Below are 21,320 nucleotides of genomic sequence, written 5' to 3'. Positions count from 1 at the left end.
AGGATAGAAGTCCAGGTCATGAGCCTGCAGGAGCAGAACTTTCATGGAGAAAAATAGAACAAACAGCCTCTGGCATGATATCAGGTTGTACCCTCACGGTCTCCTGAACTCTGAAGAAAGTCTTACCTTAGCCAGGTGTTGGTATCTTCTTGAGCCCTTCCCTCTGATTTGACTTCCTTGCCCATAGCTTGATGCCTGCAATAGCCATGTGATGCTTCCACCCCTACATGCTCTTGTAGGTTCGAGTGCTTAGTGAGAAGCAGAGAAAACAAGGGTATTATTGCATATCACACACCCTTAAAATTTCTACCCTATGAAAGGACATTTGCTGGTGGGCAAGCAGAGCCTTGAAGTCATGTCTTATTTAGCCAAATCAATGCACACATACTGCCCAGCTGTTAGAAACAGAGAAAGGGCCACAGAAACTCCGTGGGAGAGGAAGTCTAGCTTAGAATATTTGACAAGTGGTTGGTGATTAAACTCCCTTTGTGTTGCTGAGGGCAGAACTAGGGCAAACTGTTGAGAGCATTGGGAAGCCCATTTTAATCCACCTCAGAGAAGAACTTTCTACCCCTTTTGAGCTGTCCAGAAGAAGATTTTTGTCTTAACTAATCACTTATCTGTCATTCATGGGAGTTGTTGGTCCCATTGCTGAAGAGCAAGAACTGACAGAAGAGGCTTTTTCAGTTAAACTAAAGCCAATCAATTTTTCTTTATTAGGCCCAGCCATTGGTCCTAATTTTAGATTCTGGAGCAGAATCAAATAAAGCTAATCACTGTTGCACATTTTACAAGAGGGGCTTGTAAATGAATTTCTAATTGGTGGAGTTTCAGGCATGGTTATGAAGTGAAATGAATTTCAGGCCAGGGAGATATTTTGGGGGCAGTGTGGTTTTTTTCAGAGCCCTTAAATCATGCTACAGTGCTGACCAGCTACCATCCTGGATTGGATGAATGGGTGAGAAATTCACTTTAATTTTCAATTGCTAAAGATGGGTTTGGTGGGGATGAAGTGGCATCAGTCAGGCATTAGAAGCTCCCTCTGAGTCTTTGGCAATATCCCTTCCTCTTCAGACTCAGACTCAGTCTTCTCTTCCCCTTACCGTCCAATTTAGGAAATGGGTGTACTGGATGGGGCAGAGGCTGGAAGAAGCATTGTGCACATGATCCTCTACATCTTGTCATCCACTTGCTTGGAGATCTTTGTGGAAATAGGCAAATTATTAGCCTAAGCAGGGTCAATATCACCCACAGGATAGGCCTGAGAAGAGCTTCACCAGCTCAGCCAGCCCCTAGTACTAGACGTGGCTATCATTACTGTGGGTGCCCTGGTTTCTTTCTTTATAGGCACTTCTAGCTGAGAGCAATATCTGGCAGCACCCAAGAGGCATTTGATCTTTCTGCTGAAAGTCACAAGTAGAGACAGGTGCCATTGCCATCAAGGCATGTCATTAGGGACCCCTGCCTCCCCTTTCCATGACACTTCCTTCCTGCCCCCTTTTTGTGTCATGTACATTGTTTTGGGCCACGGAAGCAATAATGTAGTGGGTAGCAATAGGGAGGCGTCAGGGGTCCACTGAGGCTTCAGTGAAGCAGTGAACCACTGAACTCAGTGAACTAGTGGTTCACTGAAGCTTCACTGAGGCAGTGAACCACTAACACTATATAGGCCTATGCATGCCTGGCCTAAGGAGGATGATACAATCAATTTCTTGGATATTTCCAGCTCTCTCAGTCTTCTTTGTTGATTTAATCAACCAGTATTGTTCCTTTTTAGGTGGTAACAAGGAAACACAGCCTGGTCCTCCATTCTTCCATCCATGTATCCGTTCTTTTATCCATCCAGATATGCACCCATGCACATATCCATGCATGTATTTATTTGACAACCACTTACTGGATATTGATATAGAATCAGATACTGTGTTCATTACTAGGGACACACTTAGGGTAAAATGAAGTCCTGGAATTTTAGGAACTTATGAACTAGCTGAGAGCCCTGCAAATAAACATGTCCTGTAAATACAATGATGCAATTGCTGTATTGGTTGTTTGCAAAAAGGGCAGTAGGACCCAGGAAAGGCCTGATTGCCTGGGAGAGTAAAGAAGGTGTGAAAGAAGACTTGATAGATGAGTTACCATATTCCAGGGAGACAGTCAGGGAATGGTATGTGTAGGATGCAGAGATAAGAGATGGCATGCCATGTTTAGAGAAAAGTTCCCAGAAGGCAGGGGCTGCATCTGTTTTGCTCTTCATTAAACACCTTCTCATAGTGGACTCTTGCACTTTCTGTAATATATAGCTATCTGTATATCTTACAGTTTATATACCTGAATTAAACTTTTACTTGTCAAACTAGCATATGTACAGAATTATAAAATTCAAATTTTTGACAAGGTTTAGGAAAATAAAAAAGAAAACCTAGCAGTTCTCTGGCTCACTCTTCAATATTCCTGGGTCTTACTCCCTAGAAACACCGTTTTCAAATTTTGAACAATTCTTGCTGGCATTTAACTTCCTACTTCTAAATAATATGATATTATTGTATCTATAGGCTATTATTTTTTACCTTCTATCCACAGAAATTTAGGCTTTCTCTTTTTAAGCTAACATACCATTCCTTTTCTTTCCTTCATCCTCCTAACACAATTATGTTGCTATTTTCTGCTTAGTGAATTTTTAGGATTTTCATATTTATATCTATAAAAATATTCACAAAGAAATACAAATATGATTTTCCTTTTTAAACAATTGTTTGTTTTTCTATGAGCTAATAATCATTCAATTTAAAAATGTGCCTAGTTTTCTATGTACCTGTCACTGATTCTTTCCCAAAATCTCTGTCAGAGGTACCACTTCTCCTTGGGTCCCAACCTCCTGCCTGTTTGATTTGGACTGGCTCTCTCTGGGCTTGCTGCCTTGGTCTCCCCTGAGCTCCTCAAATTGCCTAATTCCAGGATGTTATATCCTCTTTTCTTTACTCTCTTGCTTTGGTAAAGCGCCTCTTCCAGTTCTCATAAAAACATGAACCAGGGTAAATTTTTAAAATTCTTGCATATCTATTTGCTGTTCACATTTCATTTACCATTTGACTAGATATAGAACTTGAAGATGAACGTGTTTTTCCACAGGATTCTAAAGGCATTGCTCCACTGTGTTCTAGCTTCCAGTATTCCTACTTAGAAGTCTGGTCCCTCCCTGACTTCCACTCTTGTTATATGATCTCTTTTTTATCTTTCTCTGAAAGTATTTATTTCTATTCTTTATCCCTGGTGTGTTGAAATTTCACAATGCTATATCTAGGTTTGCCTCTGTTTTTCATTCATTGTGTTTGATCTTTTGATGGACTCTTTAAATTTGGAATTTCATGCCCTTCAGTTCTGGAAATCTTTTGGAATTTTGTCTTTGTAATTGCCTCCCTTGTTTTCTCTCAGCTCTCTTATTAAAATTTCTTTTAAGAGACTATCGAACCTGCTTGATAGATGCTTTAGTTTTTCTTTCCTGCATTCCATCACATTATCCTTTGTCTACTTCCAATAATATTTGTTGATTATATTACGTTCTAGAGATTGCTTATATTTATCTTCTAGAATCTATTTAATTGTTTATTATGGGCATTCCATATTTAATTCCCACATATTCTTTATTAAATTTTTCTAATCTTTTATAATAACTTTCTGTTCTTGTTACATGGAAACCTATCTTATTTTTTCCTGAATATATTTACAGTTTTTTAAAAATAATTCATTTTCTTCTTGCTTTTCTTTTATTTCTTACAAGGCCCTTGTTTCCAATATTTTTGTTGTTGTTGTTGTTAGAGTTCTTCTTAAGTGTCAGCTGATGCTTGGCTATCTGTTTGTATTTCAGAATGAAGAACTGCAGTGCTGGCTGGAATTCTTTTTTTTTTTTTTTTTTTTTTTTTTTTTTTTTAAAGACAGGGTTTCACCATGTTGGTCAGGCTGGTCTTGAACTCCTGACCTCAGGTCATCTGCCCGTGTTGGCCTCCAAAGTGCTTAGATTACAGGTGTGAGCCACCACGCCCAGCCCTACTGGCTGGAATTCTATGGTTACTAGTGGACTTTGTTGACTAATGGGCTTCAGTATAGAGTGACTGGGTCCTGGAATTTTGTTAGGCAACTCCAAAGTCACAAGACTAGATAGACTGACTCTCTAGAGACCAACCCTCCAGCTTTCTATCTTACTGTCAGCTTTCTGGGAGCCCAGTGGGTAAAGGAAAGTGGGTGTCCACTAGTTAGAGGACTTTGCTTTATGTAGGTGCTGGTTCTGAAGGAGACAGCCCTGAGACCTGACCCTTAGGCCACCCACACTAAGAATGAAGAAGAAGGCAGAGTTAATGATGGGGACACAGGAGTAGTCATAATGGAAAGAGGAGAACCATGGAAGGGGAGATGACTAGCAGCATTAACTGTAGCCCACATGTCAAATGAGTTGACTTTGGGCTATCATTGAAGATCTTTCATAGTATAGGGGAGGTGGAATCTAACTTGAACAATGAAGGAAGACAGAGGAAGGGAAGCTAGATGGTCCTGCAGAAACTGAACTCTGCCTCACTATACCTTTTCCTTCTGTGGCCATTGCTGGCCTCAGTTCACCTGACTTCCGGAGGGACTGAGTAAATTCTAGAGAAACAGGGGTTATATGCACCTGAGCCATCAGAAGTGATAGGCAGGAGACAAGACTGATTCTTAAATGTATGAAAGTAAAACAAACACTTTATTTAAGGAAAAGGCAACTTGGAGAAAAGAAAAGCCTAATAAATAACTCGGTACAGCTGGCTTAAGCACTTTAAAGCCAGTGTCTGTGATAAGCAATGAAAACATTAATATAAAATGCTTCACCATAAATGAGTACAATTCAGGCTGATGTATTGCAGCTGAGCCGGCTGTCGGACAGCATGCTTTTAAAGTGATGTTTACAATCAGTATTTTTTTCTTTGGTAACTAGAAGGCAGAAGTAGTTGGAAGACTTGCCAGTGTGCAGCTATGAACCTTGGGAGGGTGAGAGCCCTGCCAAGTGGCTTGTCCCTTTTCCGCCCTGTTCCCAATCAAATCAGTTAGAGACAAGGCTGTTAGGAAGTCTCAGAGCAGGGTGGTGCTGAGCCTTAGCGGAGAGTTGGGAGCTGGATATAAGTCGGTGGCCAGTGCTGAGGTCTGGAGACAGTGGATCAGTCTTTCTGGCTTCTTGGTCTCCCCAGCTAGTCTTGGAGGTCACAGAGGGTGTCTCCCAGAAGCTCTGTGCCCATTGCCTTCATGCCCTGCTGAGTCTTGTCATTCTGTGGCCTGCAGTCTCTTGTTGACTATTGAGCTCCTCCTCCTGTTTATTCAAAATGAGAATGTGTCTCACTCTGACATTTTAAAATTTATAAAGTGGTGGAGGAAAATGCCATCTATCTCACCATGTCAACGTGGTTATGGAGAAGTTAGATAAACTAATGAGTACGAAGGAGTGCAATGTAATGCCTTCTTTTTAATGAATGGATAATCTGACATTCTTTCTTATATGATAATAAGAGCAGCTCATGTTTGCTGAGTGCCAACTCCATGCTAAGTCGAGCAGTCCTCCCTGGGAGCACAGCCACTGCCTCCTCATATGAGTCCTGGCTCTGTGTGTGTGGATGACCTTCTCATGGCCTCTGAAGCCTTTCTCTCCCCTGTCTGCCTCAGGGAGCCACAAGGATTTTGCTTCTCCCTGTTGCCAACATCTGTTTCTCCAACCTAGGTTTCTGGCCGCCCTGGCTGAAATAGGAAGTGTTCTTTTTTGTTTTGTTCTATTTTTTTCCTTTACTGTTCATGAAACAATTCACAAGGCCTTTTCCTTAAAGGGTTCAGCTGTCAATCACTATGGGGAAAATAAACAAAACAGCAAAGACTGTGAAGAGGTCAAAGAAGCAGAGTTCTCTCGGTGGCTGTCACTGGCTGGTGGTTCCTGTATTCTTTTTTAAATGATGACTTCAAAGGTTCCAAAGAAGGGGGCTGAGTGCCTCTCTAGCCATGTCTGGGGTCTCACTGACAGCCCTTGACCACTTAGAAGTGAAACGAGTCTGCTCAAACTCTCACCTATGACCCTGACCTCCAAGTCCTGTAGGGGCTGGTTATATTTTCACCTCCCCAGCAACCTACATCAGGTGAGGAATTAGGCTGCTTCTCTGGGCCCCACAGATTTTCTCCCTGGACTTAGACAACCTTACACTGGTTCCCATTCTTCCCTCCTTCCTTCCTTCTCTCCCCCTCCTTCTCCCTCTCCCCCTCCTTCTCCCTCTCCCCCTTCCCTTCCCTTCCCTTAGTTCTGGAGTACATGTGCAGATTGTACAGGTTTGTTACATAGGTATACACATGCCATGGTGGTGGTTTGCTGCATCCATCACCCCGTCACCTACATTAGGTATTTCTCCTAATGCTATCCCTCTCCAATCCCCCCACTTCCTGCTATTTGTCCCTTAGCCCCCCACCCGCCAGGCCCCAATGTGATGTTCCCCTCCCTATGTCTGTGTGTTCTCATTGTTCAATGCCCACTTATCAGTGAGAACGTGTGGTGTTTGGTTTTCTGTTCTTGTGTCAGTTTGCTGAGAATGATGGTTTTGAGTTTCATCCACATCCCTGTAAAGGACATGAACTCATCTTTATTTTTTATGGCTGTATAGTATTCCATGGTGTATATGTGCCACATTTTCTTTATCCAGTCTATTATTGATGGGCATTTGGGTTGGTTCCAAGTCTTTGCTATTGTAAACAGTGTAGCAATAAACATATGTGTGTATGTGTCTTTATAATAGAATGATTTATAATCCTTTGGGCATATACCCAGTAATGGGATTGCTGGGTCAAATGGTATTTCTGTTTCTAGATCCTTGAGGAATCACCACACTGTCTTCCACAATGGTTGAATTAATTTACACTCCCACCAACAATGTAAAAGCATTCCTATTTCTCCACATCCTCTTCAGCATCTGTTGTCTCCTGATTTTTTAATGATTGCCATTCTAACTGTTGTGAAGTGGTGTCTCAATGTGGTTTTGATTTGCATTTCTCTAATGACCAGTGATGATGATTTTTTTAATATGTTTGTTGGCTGCATAAATGTCTTCTTTTGAAAAGTGTCTGTTCATATCATTTGCCCACTTTTTGATGGGGTTGTTTTTTTCTTGTAAATTTGATAAGTTCTTTGTAGATTCTGGATATTAGCCCTTTGTCTGATGGGTAGATTGCAAAATTTTTTTCCCATTCTGTTGGTTGTCGGTTCACTTTATTGATAGTTTCTTTTGCTGTGCAGAAGTGCTTAAGTTTAATTAGATTCCACTTGTCTATTTTGGCTTTTGTTGCCATTGTTTTTGGTGTTGTAGTCATGAAGTCCTTGCCCATGCCTGTGTCCTAGATTGTATTGCTAGGTTTTCTTCCAGAGTCTTTATGGTGTTAGGCCTCATGTTTCAATCTTTAATCCATCTGGAGTTATTTTTTGTATAAGGTGTAAGGAAGGGATCCAATTTTAGCTTTCTGCATATGGCTAGCCAGTTTTCCCAATACCATTTATTAAATAGGGAATCCCTTCCCCATTGCTTGTTTTTGCCAGGTTTGTCAAAGATCAGTGGTTGTAGTTGTGTGACATTCATTCTGAGTCCTCTGTTCTGTTCCATTGGTCTATAGCTCTGTTTTGGTACCAGTACCATGCTGTTTTGATTATAGTAGTCTTGTAATATAGTTTGAATTTAGGTAACATGATGCCTCCAGCTTTGTTTGTTTGTTTGTTTGTTTTTCTTAAGATTGTCTTGGCTATTCAGGCTCTTTTTTGGTTCCATATGGAGTTTAAGGTGGTTTTTTCCAATTCTGTGAAGAAAGTCATTCGTAGCTTGATGAGGATAGCATTGACTCTGTAAATTATTTTGAGCAGTATGGTCATTTTCACAATATTTATTCTTCCTAACCATGACTAGGAATATAACTAACAAGGGATGTGAAAGACCTCTTCAAGGAGAACTACACACCACTGCTAAAGGAGATAAGAGAGGAAACAAACAGATGGAAAAGCATTCCATGCTCATGTATTTTTTTGTTTGTTTGTTTGTTTTGAGGTGGAGTCTCATTCTGTCGCCCAGGCTGGAGTGCAATGGTGCAATCTCGGCTCACTGCAACCTCTGCCTCCTGACTTCATGTGATTCTCCTGCCTCGGTCTCTCAAGTAGCTGGGATCACGGGTGCCAAGCTCCCCACTCGGCTAATTTTTGTATTTTTAGTAGAGATGGAGTTTCACCACATTGGCTAGGCTGGTCTGGAACTCCTGACCTCAAATGATCCACCTGCCTTGGCCTCCCAAAGTGCTGGCATTACAGGCGTGAGCCACCATGCCTGGCCTCCTGTTAGTTTCTTATGGTTGCTATCACAAATTATGCAAGCTCAGTGGCCTAAAACAACAAAAATTGTTTATTTTACAATTCTGGAAGTCAGAAATGTGACCCAGTCTCACTGGGCTACAATTGGGATGTTGGCAGGGTGGCCTTCTTTCCAGACGGTCTTGGGGTAAATCCTTCTTTTTTGCCTTCCTCAGCTCCTGGAGGCCGCCAACGTTCCTTGGATCATAGCCCCCTTTGTCTTTAAAGCCATCCAAGGCTCATGGAGTCTTTCCCAGATCTCAAAAGACCCATGTGAGTATGTTGGGCCCAACTGAATAATCCAGCACACTCGCCCTATTTTAAGGTCAGCTGATTAGCATTATAATAATTACTATTATTTCCATCAACAAATTTAATCTTCTCCTTAGCATGTAAGGGAACATATTCACAGGTTTGGGGGATTAGGACTTGCACATCTTTTGGGGGGCAGTTTTCTTTCTATCATAACTGGTTACAATTGACTTCTGCATCTTGAATTTGTCCCTTCCTCCTAATATAAGAAATATCAGATTTGAAGACAGCTTCCAACTCCAGGTAAAGCTGGCTTTCTCACCTGTCACCTGAAGTTCCTACATGGACAGACACTGGCCTAAGTTTCTTATAAGGACCTGACAGGTGCCAACTTTCTGGGAAGCTCCCTCCCACAGTAACCAGAAGACTCTTCAAAGACCCCCTGTCCTTTGAAGACCTCACTCTTAGGTCATATTTCTGGTCTGAGGAAGCCTCTGTTCATGGCACAGTGCTGTGGCCAAGAGGCTGATATGCCTTGACATCAGGAGGAATCCTGCTGCTGGCTGCACTCTGCACCCACCCCACAGGAATTTTATGACACCCTCCAGGATTCCACTCCTGGGAATGACCTCCTAGAGTGAGAATTTGCCATTTAAAATAGTGTGAACAATGGAAACAAGAATCCATATATATGCATGTGTGTGTATGTGCGTGTGTATATATGTGTATGTCTGTGTGTGGGTATGTATGTGTAATTTGTAAGATGGAAGGGGAAGTTTGCCAACCACCTGTCACAAGGCCAGCTGCTCTGTGTGCCATGTCACCAATCCCAGGCTTTGCACAGCAGGCTGCTATAGGGCTGCATTCTGGATGCACCCATGTGCCACCTTAGCGAAACTACTGTGGCTCTTTGAGCTTTAGTTTTCTTGTTCTTCAAATGGGGAAGGCTAATTTGAAGAGTGAGGAAAAGACAGCAGGTGTGTAGCTCTCTACTCCTCCCTGCACCACTTGCCTCTCCCCTCCCTTTCTAACTCAGTTTTCCATACTTTTCTCTCATTGTTCTCATTCTGCTTCATTTCTTTCCAAAGAGCCTAGAAATAACATGTTGCTATTTTCAGCACCCTTTTCCCCCATGCTGACACACATACATATACACATACACACAAACACACATGCACACATTCTGGATGGAGATGTGGAGATGATATGGCGATGCCTTGTCCTCCCTGAGTCAAGCCTGGTTTGTGCATGGAGAGGAGCCAAACCCACCAGAAGAAGGAACTGAGCACACAGCCGGAAGGCTTGAGCATTACGGCTGAAGGAGGGGAAGTATTTGGGATCGTTTGGATTAGCCACCCACACAGATTTCTGATTTGAGAGCCCTGTTCCATTACTGTGGCCCAGTACTGCTGTGTCCCAAGCTCTTTATCTCCTTCCATAGGAATGCCGAGCAGCTGAGCAGCATCACAGAGTGGGGGGATTGGTCAGCCACTGAACCTACCTGCAATGCTTTCTGGACCACAATCAGCCCAAACAACATCCCTCCCTACCAGAAAAACCTATACGCAAAATGCCAGGCTAACGAGGCTCTTTAGTGCTCCCTGTTGGGTGCTGCGTTCTTTTCTAGGCCCCATTTATAAATTTTGAACTGAACAGATGCAGTGTATGAAAATACTTTAAACCATTATTAGGAACAGCTTTTGCATTAGTGGTAATAAATCCATACCGGCAGTCACTTCTTATTTATGCCTTTTTGATAACCTGAAAAACAAATTCTGTTCCAGAATAAGTTTGGATAAATGGATTGGTGCCCTCCTTCCTTCACTACTCCTCTTCTCTCCTTGCCAACTCACTGGGGCCCTTGCCACCAGCCCTGCCCTACAGCACTGCCCAAGACGGAGGGAGAAGAACAGTGGAGATCTACTTGGCTCTGACACCAAGTCTGCTGTGTGATCTTGAAGGACTTGGGTTTGCTTAGTGACCCTGTGTTTGGTTGCTTTGCACACAGCTCTCAGCTTCCAGTGGCCCCTGCCTCCCAGTGTTCATGCCCTGTATGGGCTGGACCTACGGATGTGCTTCTAGTGAATGGAATACCACAAAGGGGGTGGATTGTCACTTCTTAGGTTAGGGCATCATGATCCTTAATATTGTCAACTTGATTGGATTGAAAGCTACAAAGTATTGTTCCTGGGTGTGTACCTTTCCACATTCTTCTGCCTGCGTTTATTCTGGCTACACTGGCAGCTGATTAGATTGTGTACACCCAGATTGAGGGTGGGTCCGCTTTCCCAGTTCACTGACTCAACTGTTAATCTTTTTTTGGCAGCACCCTCACAGACTCATCCAGGAACAATTCTTTGCATTTTTCAATCCAATCACGTTGACACTCAATATTAACCATCATAGTTACAAAGGACTGTGACATTCATCATGTGGCACTCTTTCTCTTGCCTTCTTGGCTTGAGGGCTTTAATGAATCAAGTTATCATAGTGGAGAGATCATATGGCAAGAAACTGAGGGTAGCCTCTAGCTGATAGCCGGTGGGGAACTGAGACCCTCAGTCCAACAGCCCAATGAAGAACCAAATCCTGCCAACATCTACTGTGTGAGCTTGGAAGCAGACCCTGCCTCGTTTGAACCATGAGATGACTGGATCCAGTGGATACCTGGATACAGCCAGTGAGAGACTCTGGAGCAGGGGACCTAGCTAAGCCATGTCCAGATTCCCAACCCACAGGATCTGGGAAATAATAATAAATCATAAATGTGTGTCATTTTAAGATGATAATTTGGGGGGCAATTTATTATGTAGCAATAAACTAACATACCTTTTATGGCTCTAATCTATAAGATGGAACTATTCCCGCCAGTCTTCCTAAGTATAGCAGGAAACATGGAGTTGTTTAGATGCATTTCAATACTGAAACCTTATTCTGGTAGCAACAATAATGGTCAGTCATTGATTTATTCCATAAATACTGAGCACCAGTTATGGTCAGATGCTGTTACCAACGTGAGCAACAAAGAGAAATCCTTTGATGAGGCCATGGTCTTTATGAGTCAGATGGTTTGGAAACAGTGAAACACAATGTATTAAATGTTTTGAAATGTCCTCAAAATGTTTTGGGATCCCAGATACCAAATGTTGTACCACATACAACAAAATTTCTCACCAAAGTAGCAAGGATTCCTGGAAACTTTTAGGGACTCCTCATTTCCTCTATCCCAATCAGAGCTTCAACAAGAAAGAATAAGTTTAAGAAGAAGTACAGAAGGCTTAGAACTAGAAGAGGTTCTTGAGTACAATCCCAGGCTATGCATGGGATGCCCTTTGGCATCTTGAACATGCTTTTAATAGGGCCTCCCCAGTAAACCCCACCTTTCCAGACACTGGGCCTTGGTCCCTTAATGTGTTCCATCTGCAGCAGTCTCTGTCCTTATAGACTATTCCTAATGCTTCTAAAGTTTCCTATGATTTCTCCCTCACATCTGACCCCATACAGCCCATGGAACAGGAACTACATATTTCAGTGCTGGATACTCCTCTGTTTCAAGTATAGTGTTCATTCATCCATTCATTCCTTTATTCAATGGCAAAGAAATGGGGGTCCCAGGTGCTCTGAAACCAAGAGTAAGGAAGTGGGCTAAAAAGAGGATTAGTTGAAAGTCTGCTTGAGGAGTTGTTAGTCCCTCAGAACCCCTCCAGTACTCAACCCCACACTGTGACAGGAAGAGGGAAGTTTAGTCTCTCAATAAATTGAACTACAGAGGTTAAAATTCTGCATCATTCGCCATAAAGTGGGTGTGAGGGGGTTGTGCTTTAGGGCAAACAGCGATTAAAGTCATGGCTCATGTTGCTCCCATGTGGATGAGATCTTAATCGGTCATCTACATCCCTGAACGCTCACTGATCCAGCATTACCTGAGTGCAGAACGTCCCCACTGGGAAATTCCAGCATTACAGCACTCACAATCATACAATCCCACACAAGTCCCATCAGCATCATTTTGCTCTCCAGACATCAAGGCAGAAAGTCCCTCAGGGCCTTTGCACTGGCTCTTCCCTCCTCCAGGAATGCTCTCCCTGTATATTGGCATGGCTGACTCACTCTTCCACTTAAGTTGTTGCTCAGACTTCATCTTCATAATAGGTTCTCTTCTGGTCATGCTATTAAAATTGCAACCCTCCTCCCAACAAAGGGCATGAGCAATGCTTGGTATATAGTTTCCTGGGATATATCATGCTTTTGGAATGAGGTGAAATGCTTGAGCAGAGGCTGGAAGCCCCTATATTTTTTCAAGTTGTGGTAAAACACGTATAACACAATTAGCCATTTTAACCATTTTTAGGTGTAAATTTCAGTGGCATTAAGCACATTCATATTGTGCAACTATCACCACTATCCATTTTTAGGGCTTTCTCATCGTTCCAGACTGAATTCTCAACCCATTAAACAATAACCCTTCATTTCCCCTTTCCCCCAGCCCCTGGCAACCACTGGTCTACATTCTGTGTCTATGAATATGACTACTCCAGGTACTTTGTGTAAGTGGAGTCATCCAATATTTGTCTTTTGTGTCTGGCTTATTTCCCTTAGCATAATGTTTTCAAGGTTCATCCATTTTATAGTATGGGTCAGAATTTCCACGGTATATAATACCACATTATGTTATCCATTCATTTGTTAATGGTGGAAGGCCGTATTTTTTTCAGGGATGATGCCCAAAGCATTAGTGTATTAGATGGCAGGTGGACTCCATCCCCCATCATGTTCCTCCTGATGAGTAAGAGCCACCAAGTTTTCTCTCTCACAGATTTGTGGTGACCACTTGCTAAGTGAGAGAAAACTCTGAACAATTAGAGGAAGCCCAAAAACTTTGAGTATGAAGTTATTTTTCCTTCTCCAAGTACTACAGTGAAAGCTAGAGGTAGAAATAATTTAGTGGAAGCTGCGTGGATGAGTTATCTACTTTATGCTCCATAAATAATGAAAAAATGGACTCTGTTTCCAAACATTATTTATATCAATTCTTCATTGGGTAGGTGACTTCAGGCTAAATGCTGAAAACAAAAAACATAACCTGAAATTAAAATAGTGTGGTCAGGAGCAATTGCAAAATCACTGCTCTAGAGAGCTCAAGGGGATTTCAACTCGATTTCTGGTAAAAGGGTGTCTGAACTGCCAGTGGGCTCAGGATCCCTTGGGGTGCCGGGCTGGCTGGCTGCTCTTGGGTGCTCTGAGAGAGCACTCAATCACTTGAGTGGGGTATCTTCTCCTTCCACTTTTCTCATCCTGTCTTGTTTTGCTTGTTGCATTTTTCACCTAATAATGTACCTAGGGATAATAGTAATTTTAAAGGGGACTTATATAAGGTGTGTGTGTGTGTGTGTGTTTTTTTTTTTTTTTTGAATTTGAATCTATATTTTTATAGTTTCTTTTTTCTTGGATGTGTTTGACACAGTTCTCACACTAAGGGGGCTCCATAAGACAATGAAGTGAGTCTTCAGCACTCTCCTGCCAGCCCTCCTGGGGCCTCTCTCTTCCTCTCCATCAGCCACCAAGGGCCTGCAGAGGATGTAAAGGTTGACCCTGGTTGTCTCCCAGGGAAGGCTTTCCCTGGGGATCTCTCTTCCCAAAGGCAGGACAACCTGGGTGGGAGTCTGTCTGCTTCCCTGCTTTGCACCGATGTGTTGTGGGGAAGAGCATAATTTGACTGTTAACTGAAAAGCTGTGGAAAAAAAAGGGAAAAACTGATGAATTGCAGAGGGCGTGTTTGGAACTTGAGATGCAGGGTCCATTTCTCTGAGAACGTGGTGAGACCGTGTGACCATTCCCACAACCAGCAAGGGTAGGATTTGAAGGGGAGGAGGAGTCCTGGGTTAGAGCTCCATATGTGCTCTCCCACAGAAACATGTTGGGGGTCTAGGGTTCTATTAGGACCGTATTGCACTCCAGTTTCATGGGCTTCAACAGGCATCTGTGGGCTGCCTGGGGGACCTAACTACCACGCACAACATGGTTTCTATGGGAAAATGCATTTTGAGTACTAGAAAACTGACATACACTCAAACTTTTGGAACAGAGCCTGCTCTTAAGTTGGAGGCTGCTTGAATACCACATTCACAGCTAAATTATATACATAGGCCTATTTTTAAGACATATGCCTATTTCCAAGACATTCAGCTTACGTAACAATGGGAATTGGAAGAAAGAATTGATAGAAGTAGAATCATGTGCTCGGTGGGGAAGAGGGGGAAGATGTGAACATTTGCTGTATAGAATACATTCATTTTTATTTAGAAGGAGAGTAGAGGACACAGAGAGAATGCCTAAAATATTCTGCAGGTTTGTGCGGTCCACCCCATGGGACCTCTCTTTAAGCCACTTCTTATGCATATGGTTCTTAATTTTGAGACAAATAGTCAAATTCTACAGTAACATAGAAGTTGGCATTAAATTAAGAGGTCAGTGTATGACCAAGGCCTACATTTTATAGGACCTGCTCAACCCATGTAGCACCTCTGGTTCCTGTATCCCCTCAATCTGTGGGCTTCCAGGATGATGCATGAAATTTCTGCTGCCAGATCTGGATTTCCTTGCCCCAAATGTCCTTACCCTGCAGGACCCAGCAATAGTTTTGCACCAGGCCATCTCTTGAAGCCAGTTTTCTGGAATTCTCAGTTACTTAAGGCCAACACCCATATCCATTGGCCAGCAACTCAGTACTGAGTACTGAGACTAAAAATGAACCAACCCAGATTTACTTCATTTTGCTTTACTTCAAATAACTCATTTCAACTCTGTAATTTATGAAATTACATTAATTAATTTTTATTTAACTACTTTAAATCAACCTGACAAGTCAGCTCAGGTGAGAATTGAATTTAAAACCCTAAACATCGATTAAACACCCCTAGTTGGCTGTTACTATGCTCTTAATTATGAAAAGTAATGAAGATGGTTCAACTGGCCTTTGGGTTGGCAGAGAGCTGTAGGATGAATATTCTCCTCCTCTCCAACTGTGTGTATTTTATTCATAGACTACCCTGGTATTCTAGATAAAAATAACTAATGTAAATGCTGTTGTTTTTCAATTGTGAATTTGGGAAACAGAATTTTAGTTCTGATTCATGCCTCATGTTTGGAATAGAGTAGCTGGTGTCTCATGATACTAAGAAAGATACAGAAGAAAAGAGGACAAGACCAGTACCTCAATTCCTGAAGAAAGCTGACCCTTTGTTATGGTGGGCTCACCATAAAATCTATACCCTGGCCTCCATTCCCTGTGCCACAGTGAGCAGGTGGCTTTCACATCCGGGAAGAGGAGACTCATGCAGTGTGTGTCGCTTCTCTATGCCTGACATTTTCGTTAGCACATGCCTGTTTCCCATGGGAAGTGCCACCCAACTCTAGAGGGAGAGATCTGTCTGCTGATAGTAGGGGCAGTGAGGCCAGGAGGGCGTTAGGTAAAGATGTTTCATGGGAATGAAAAAGCCCCAGTAGAATGGCAAGAACTCTGATCTCTGAGTTAGGAGACCTCAGTTCTGATTCTTGTTCTGTTGCAAACCATTTGGTTGACCTTGGTGCCTTGTGATCTGGCAAGTGGGCTAGTAGATTGTAAACACATCTTTCAAGCCTACAATTAGCCAGAGATAAGCTGATTGTGTCCCTGGGCCCAGCTCCTGCCAGCTCCAGCAATGGATGCCTGAAGCTGGTGCAGCCTTCAGCCCACAATGCTTCAATCTCTGTATCAACCCTGACACAGCAGGTGTGCCTTAGGCACCTCAGCCCCATAAACCAGTGGAGGCTGAAATAGATAGTATGATTGTGACCCTAGATGCCACTGTTATAATTTTTCCATTAACACCAGCAGCCCTATCTCTGCCATCAGTGCCATCATAATAGTGTGTGTGCCAGGCTCTGTGCTAATCGCTTTTCATTCATGATCTCATTTAGTCTTCCTAACAGTTCCATAGGAAGGTGATCTCCCTTATTTTTCAAATGAGGAACCAACTGGATGAACAAGCCATGTTGACCTGATTCCAAAACCCATTCCCTTAATCCCTTAAGTCCTAATGATGCAATCATTATGACTGGTTTTCTGTTGTTCATTTCTACCTTGCCATCCAGTTCTGTGGAAGGAACAGAATGCTGGCTTAAATTTCAGGCCCCTGGGTTTGGCCTTGACTCTTTGGCAAGATTCTGTGTAGACTCTGTGAGCCTGGATTCTGTTCCTTGCCTCCCAAGCTTGTGGTTTGTGTCTGGCTCTTAATGAACCAAACACCCACATCGTGATGCTGTCCCCCACCTGAATTTGACAATGCTTCCCATCTGGCTCACCCTGCTGTCACTCCTCTGAGATGTAGGGTTTAAGGGCCTGCTGGAGCCAGGGCTGACTTCATTACCAACCTTTAGGGCTGTTGGTCACTGATTTGAGGTCAGCCCTATAGTTCTCACAATTTTCCTAGCCCTCCTCTGGGCTTCCGTCCTCCTCCACCTCCCCTGCTCCTGTGCACTCAGCATGATTTCCACCTGAGTTCAGCTGACTTGCCACATCTGAGGCCTGTGGGAAAGAATGGAGTGGGACATGGAGATCTAACCCTGGACTGGAAGGTGACCCCAGGGGTCTAGCCAGAAGGAGGTGCTATAGGGGTTGCTCAGCAGTGCTCCATAAATATACCTTTTGTTTTATTCATGTGTTCCTTTCCACCCTCCCTTATTTCTTTGCTGTGGAGAGCTCTTGAGCACAGAGCCACAGGGGAGAGAGGCCTTTTCACTGAGTTGGCCCAGTCTTGTTCTGTCTCTGCTCTTTGCAGTATTTGGTTGTTTTCCATCTTAATTATGCTCCTTGCATCAGTGGCTGGCAGGCACACAACCTTTAGAGGAGTTTATCTTAAAAACCCACTCTCTCCTGAGAGAAGCTGTTCTACGGGGAGCTGTGAGACTTCCAGGGATGGTTGTATGTATGTGTGTGTAGGCAGTAGGGAGGTTGGTGACAGTTACTTTCTCACTTACCATTTACCTTAGGGAGGTCAGAGCTCGCTAATAGGGGCTGGGGCTACTTATGTGTCCCCCAGTTTTAAGCCTCATTAAACACAAAGTCACTACTATTGACTCAATTGGGGACAATGATGATATTGTGAAGGGGAACCAGGGCTTGACAGTGGGTTAAATGAGTGACAGCACCATAAGTTTTAGGTCACAGCTATCAAAGTTAATGACTGACTGTAACATCTTTCTTTGGGTTGAGGCTCTGGATTTCTGACTAAATGCAAATATTTTCTGGCAGAAATGACTTTTTCATTATCAGTCATTTACATTTTAGTATAAATGACCTTTTAGAAGACTCAGTTACCAAGGGCATAGGTCTCCCCATCTGGAAGAACTATTTAATTGGCCCAAATAGATAGTTTTATTATTGAGCCTTTAATTTACTCATTTAGATTTTTTTTTTTTTAACAACTATGTACTCTGTCCTATATAGGGAGCCCAAGAGAAGGAGAAGAACTGGTCACTTGAGGACCTAGACTTCTTCCTATGAAACAATACAGCATGCCAGAGATAAGTTACAGCTGGGAGCTAGACCACATGATACAGAAGTAGCTGCAGATAGATATTGAATGAAGCAGGTACAGATGGGGCTGAGGTTAGCTCCATGGAGGACCGAATATCTGCCCTGAATTTTCACTCTTGAAATTGCCCAGATGAGGTTGATATGATTAAATATCAGAATGAATAGTAGAGAATAAATATTGCAAAAGAAAAAAAATTGGGTACACTGCGGGAACTGGAGAAAACAAAAGACTTGTGTGAACTAGAAGGAAACTGGTGAATTCTGTGACACTGAGGCAAAGAGAAAGTCCTCACTTTTCTTCCCTTCCCTACCTATCTGACTTTATTCTTTATTAGCAATGTCCGTCTCTCATTTGAATATTCTAGCTCCTGCCCAATTTCCCCACTAACTTTGTGGGGAGGCATAATGCTCTGCCTACACAGAGCAGGTGCTTAATAGATGTATTGAATAAATTAACAAATGAATCATAAATAGTGTTGAACACATCTGCTGGGCTGAGCTACTTTAGGATCTTGACTTTGATTCTTCTGGACTAAAGTTGCTTTATCCCAAATCTGAAGCTGGAAAGGACGAGATTTAATAATAACAAATGCTATATTTCCATCACTGGTCAATCTTCCCATTCTCTGTCTCTTGTGAGCATTCACATGGCCTCATTCAAACTCAGCCACAGCAATGATTCTTCCTTTTACATGGCTCGATGCTGTGACATAACCAAGCCAAAAAGATGCCACCCTTGCCCTCTAAGAACATAAAATTAGTACTTAATTTTATATTATGAAAAGTGAGGAATTTATTTAGGAAAAGAGGAATTTTAGATCTAGCCTATCATAAAATTAGTCGCTCAACAGTGACATTTCTTTATAAATGTCGATGCTGGGGCTTCTCATTAGATTACATTCTCTCTGAGGGTGAACCAGTTGAGAAAGAGGACTAGATATTCCTGACCTGCTCTTAATACTCTCTGTGGCCATGGACCCCTCCACCTGTCAAAGATCAGGCAGATAATGTGCTCTTCACTATAGCACCAATACTATGGTCTCTGTGTTAGGGATGCAATGATTAAATATCTCCATGGGAGCCCATGGGCCCAAACATCCCCTAAAGCCCTGGCAGGTGACTGAATGTGCAGTTCACAGCTTACAAAAGGCTGTATCAGTGGGTCCACAGGCTCCAAAGGTCAGTTTTTTATTCTGGAGATCCCCCCAGGGTCCACCATATCGTGGATCAGTTCTGTTTCACAGCTCAGTTCCCAGCCATGTAAGGGGAATCTGGAACTGGGACCAACACTATGATGCTTTTCTAATCTGTTCTTTTCCCTACCCTTTTTCCTGTCTCCACCCAACCAGGAAAGCAGAATACTTAAACTTCTGCCAAACTCCCAAGAAGCTGACCTTCCAATTTGCAGTGTCATTGCTCAGGTTGTTTCCTGCCCATCAAATGCCAGTGGCCTAGATTGACCATTGCCACCATGCCTGGAGAGGCCAAGAAGTACACCATGGAGTTGACAATGACTGTGGCAATCCAGCAGTCTGCTCTTACTGGGTGATTGTAAGAGGGTAAAGCAGATGTGCTGAACTTTGTGATGATTTTATATTCCAGTAAACACCCAGTAAGATAACATGGGAGGCAGCAGGGCCTGTATAGGTATTGGAGAAGTAGTGGACAAAGTCAGACCCAGCCCAGTCAATGAGGACAGGGCCTTACTGGTGTTGGTCTCACCAGTGTTGAATAGAAGATGCCCAGAGTGAGTGAGACAACTTCCAGGACTAGAACTGTGTATGGAGCCCAAACCAGGAGAGTCGGGGGAAAGAGGGCAGTTGGACATCATCTTCGTGGATGGAATCTTGCCAGGTGAGCCTTTCCCAGTCATGCTATGGTGCTGATAAAATGTGGGAACAACATAGATTTGGTCTTAAGTTTCATTTGTTGGGGTACAGTAGCTGTCTTTTGAGCTAGATTCCAGCTTTCTCTTATCACAGGGTTAGCACCTAAGGTTTGGGGCCAGGCTGGTTCTGTTCGACCACCGCTATTCCCTGGTGTACACCAAAACTGACTGCTTCCTGTCCAGGGTCCGGCCCAGCACGGCTCTGGGCATTCATTGCTCACTTAGCTGTCCTATCACCTCTCCTGCAGTGAGCCCCATCCACCTGCTGCAGTCCTGCCTCATTGCCTCTGTGTGATCCTCCCTGAAGCTCCCACAATATGGGACAGCATCACAGGGAGCTTAGATTTGTTGCTCATTGTTCTCTGGGTGACTCTGATTTCCTCGTTATGCCGGTATTTGGCTCCTTTTGTATTTTCTCAGATGGGGATCACAAGGTTGGCCCATGGTCGGTCCTCTGTCCTCCCCTTTCCACCATATTCATCCCCCGCCTTCCCTGAATTTCTCATGACAGTTGTGGGGGAAGGAGAAAATGGGTATGATGTACTTTTTCTGTCTTGCATTAGAACACTTTTTGGGTGCTGATTTTTCAAACTGCCTTTTTGATTAGCCCGTACGGACTCTGATGTATCAAAAATACCAATAGTGCCTTGGCCCTTCTGAGCACAGAATTGGTTTCATCTGCATATGATGTCTGTAATTTCTGTTGAATCATTTTTCTATTAGTAACATATCTGAAGGCTTAGCCAGGTACGGGCTGGACATATCAGGATGAGGAAGACCTAGTACATAATCAAGCCTTGAAAGCTGCTCATGAAGGGAATGGGAACAGAGGCTTTGGGGAAACTGACCTCCATTGAAAGTTCTAGAAGGAAAGTCAGGCCTGTGAGTAAAGCCCAGGGCCCCACTGGTAAAATCATAGGCCACATTTTAGTAATAGGGGCTGGATCAGCAATAGAGTACCTTAAATAGGTAACCCTTATAAGCACAGATGAAAAATGTGTCTCAGGACACTGTGATAGCTGATAGCAAGGGACCCACCCTGTGGTATCTAGATGTTAAATGCCAAGAGCTAAGAAGCACCCCATTCTAGGAGGGACTGAGATGACTTTATTCCTCTTTATCTTCCTCTTTCCTTCATCAAATAATTAGTGAATGCTACAGTAGCTCTACTGAACAATCTGGTAAGCAAACAGATAAGGCAATTCCATGGAGCTTGGGAG

At 43.1% G+C, this 21,320-nt stretch overlaps 1 protein-coding gene and 1 long non-coding RNA gene across 2 annotated transcripts in view; both read left to right on the top strand.

The window, feature by feature from the left end:
* Positions 1-21,320, top strand: part of LOC141580899 (uncharacterized) — a 497,294-nt gene that overhangs the window by 51,052 nt on the left and 424,922 nt on the right. The gene's annotated exons all lie outside the window — the stretch shown is intronic.
* Positions 6,855-21,320, top strand: part of LOC141580792 (uncharacterized) — a 56,690-nt gene continuing 42,224 nt past the window's right edge. The window contains exon 1 of the long non-coding RNA XR_012513120.1: positions 6,855-20,066. This is a non-coding gene — a long non-coding RNA (uncharacterized LOC141580792). The remainder of the gene's footprint in view (positions 20,067-21,320) is intronic.

Source organism: Saimiri boliviensis, chromosome 13, assembly GCF_048565385.1.
Source record: "Saimiri boliviensis isolate mSaiBol1 chromosome 13, mSaiBol1.pri, whole genome shotgun sequence".
Taxonomy (NCBI): Eukaryota; Metazoa; Chordata; class Mammalia; order Primates; family Cebidae; genus Saimiri; species Saimiri boliviensis.
This window is presented reverse-complemented; position numbering and strand designations above follow the sequence as displayed.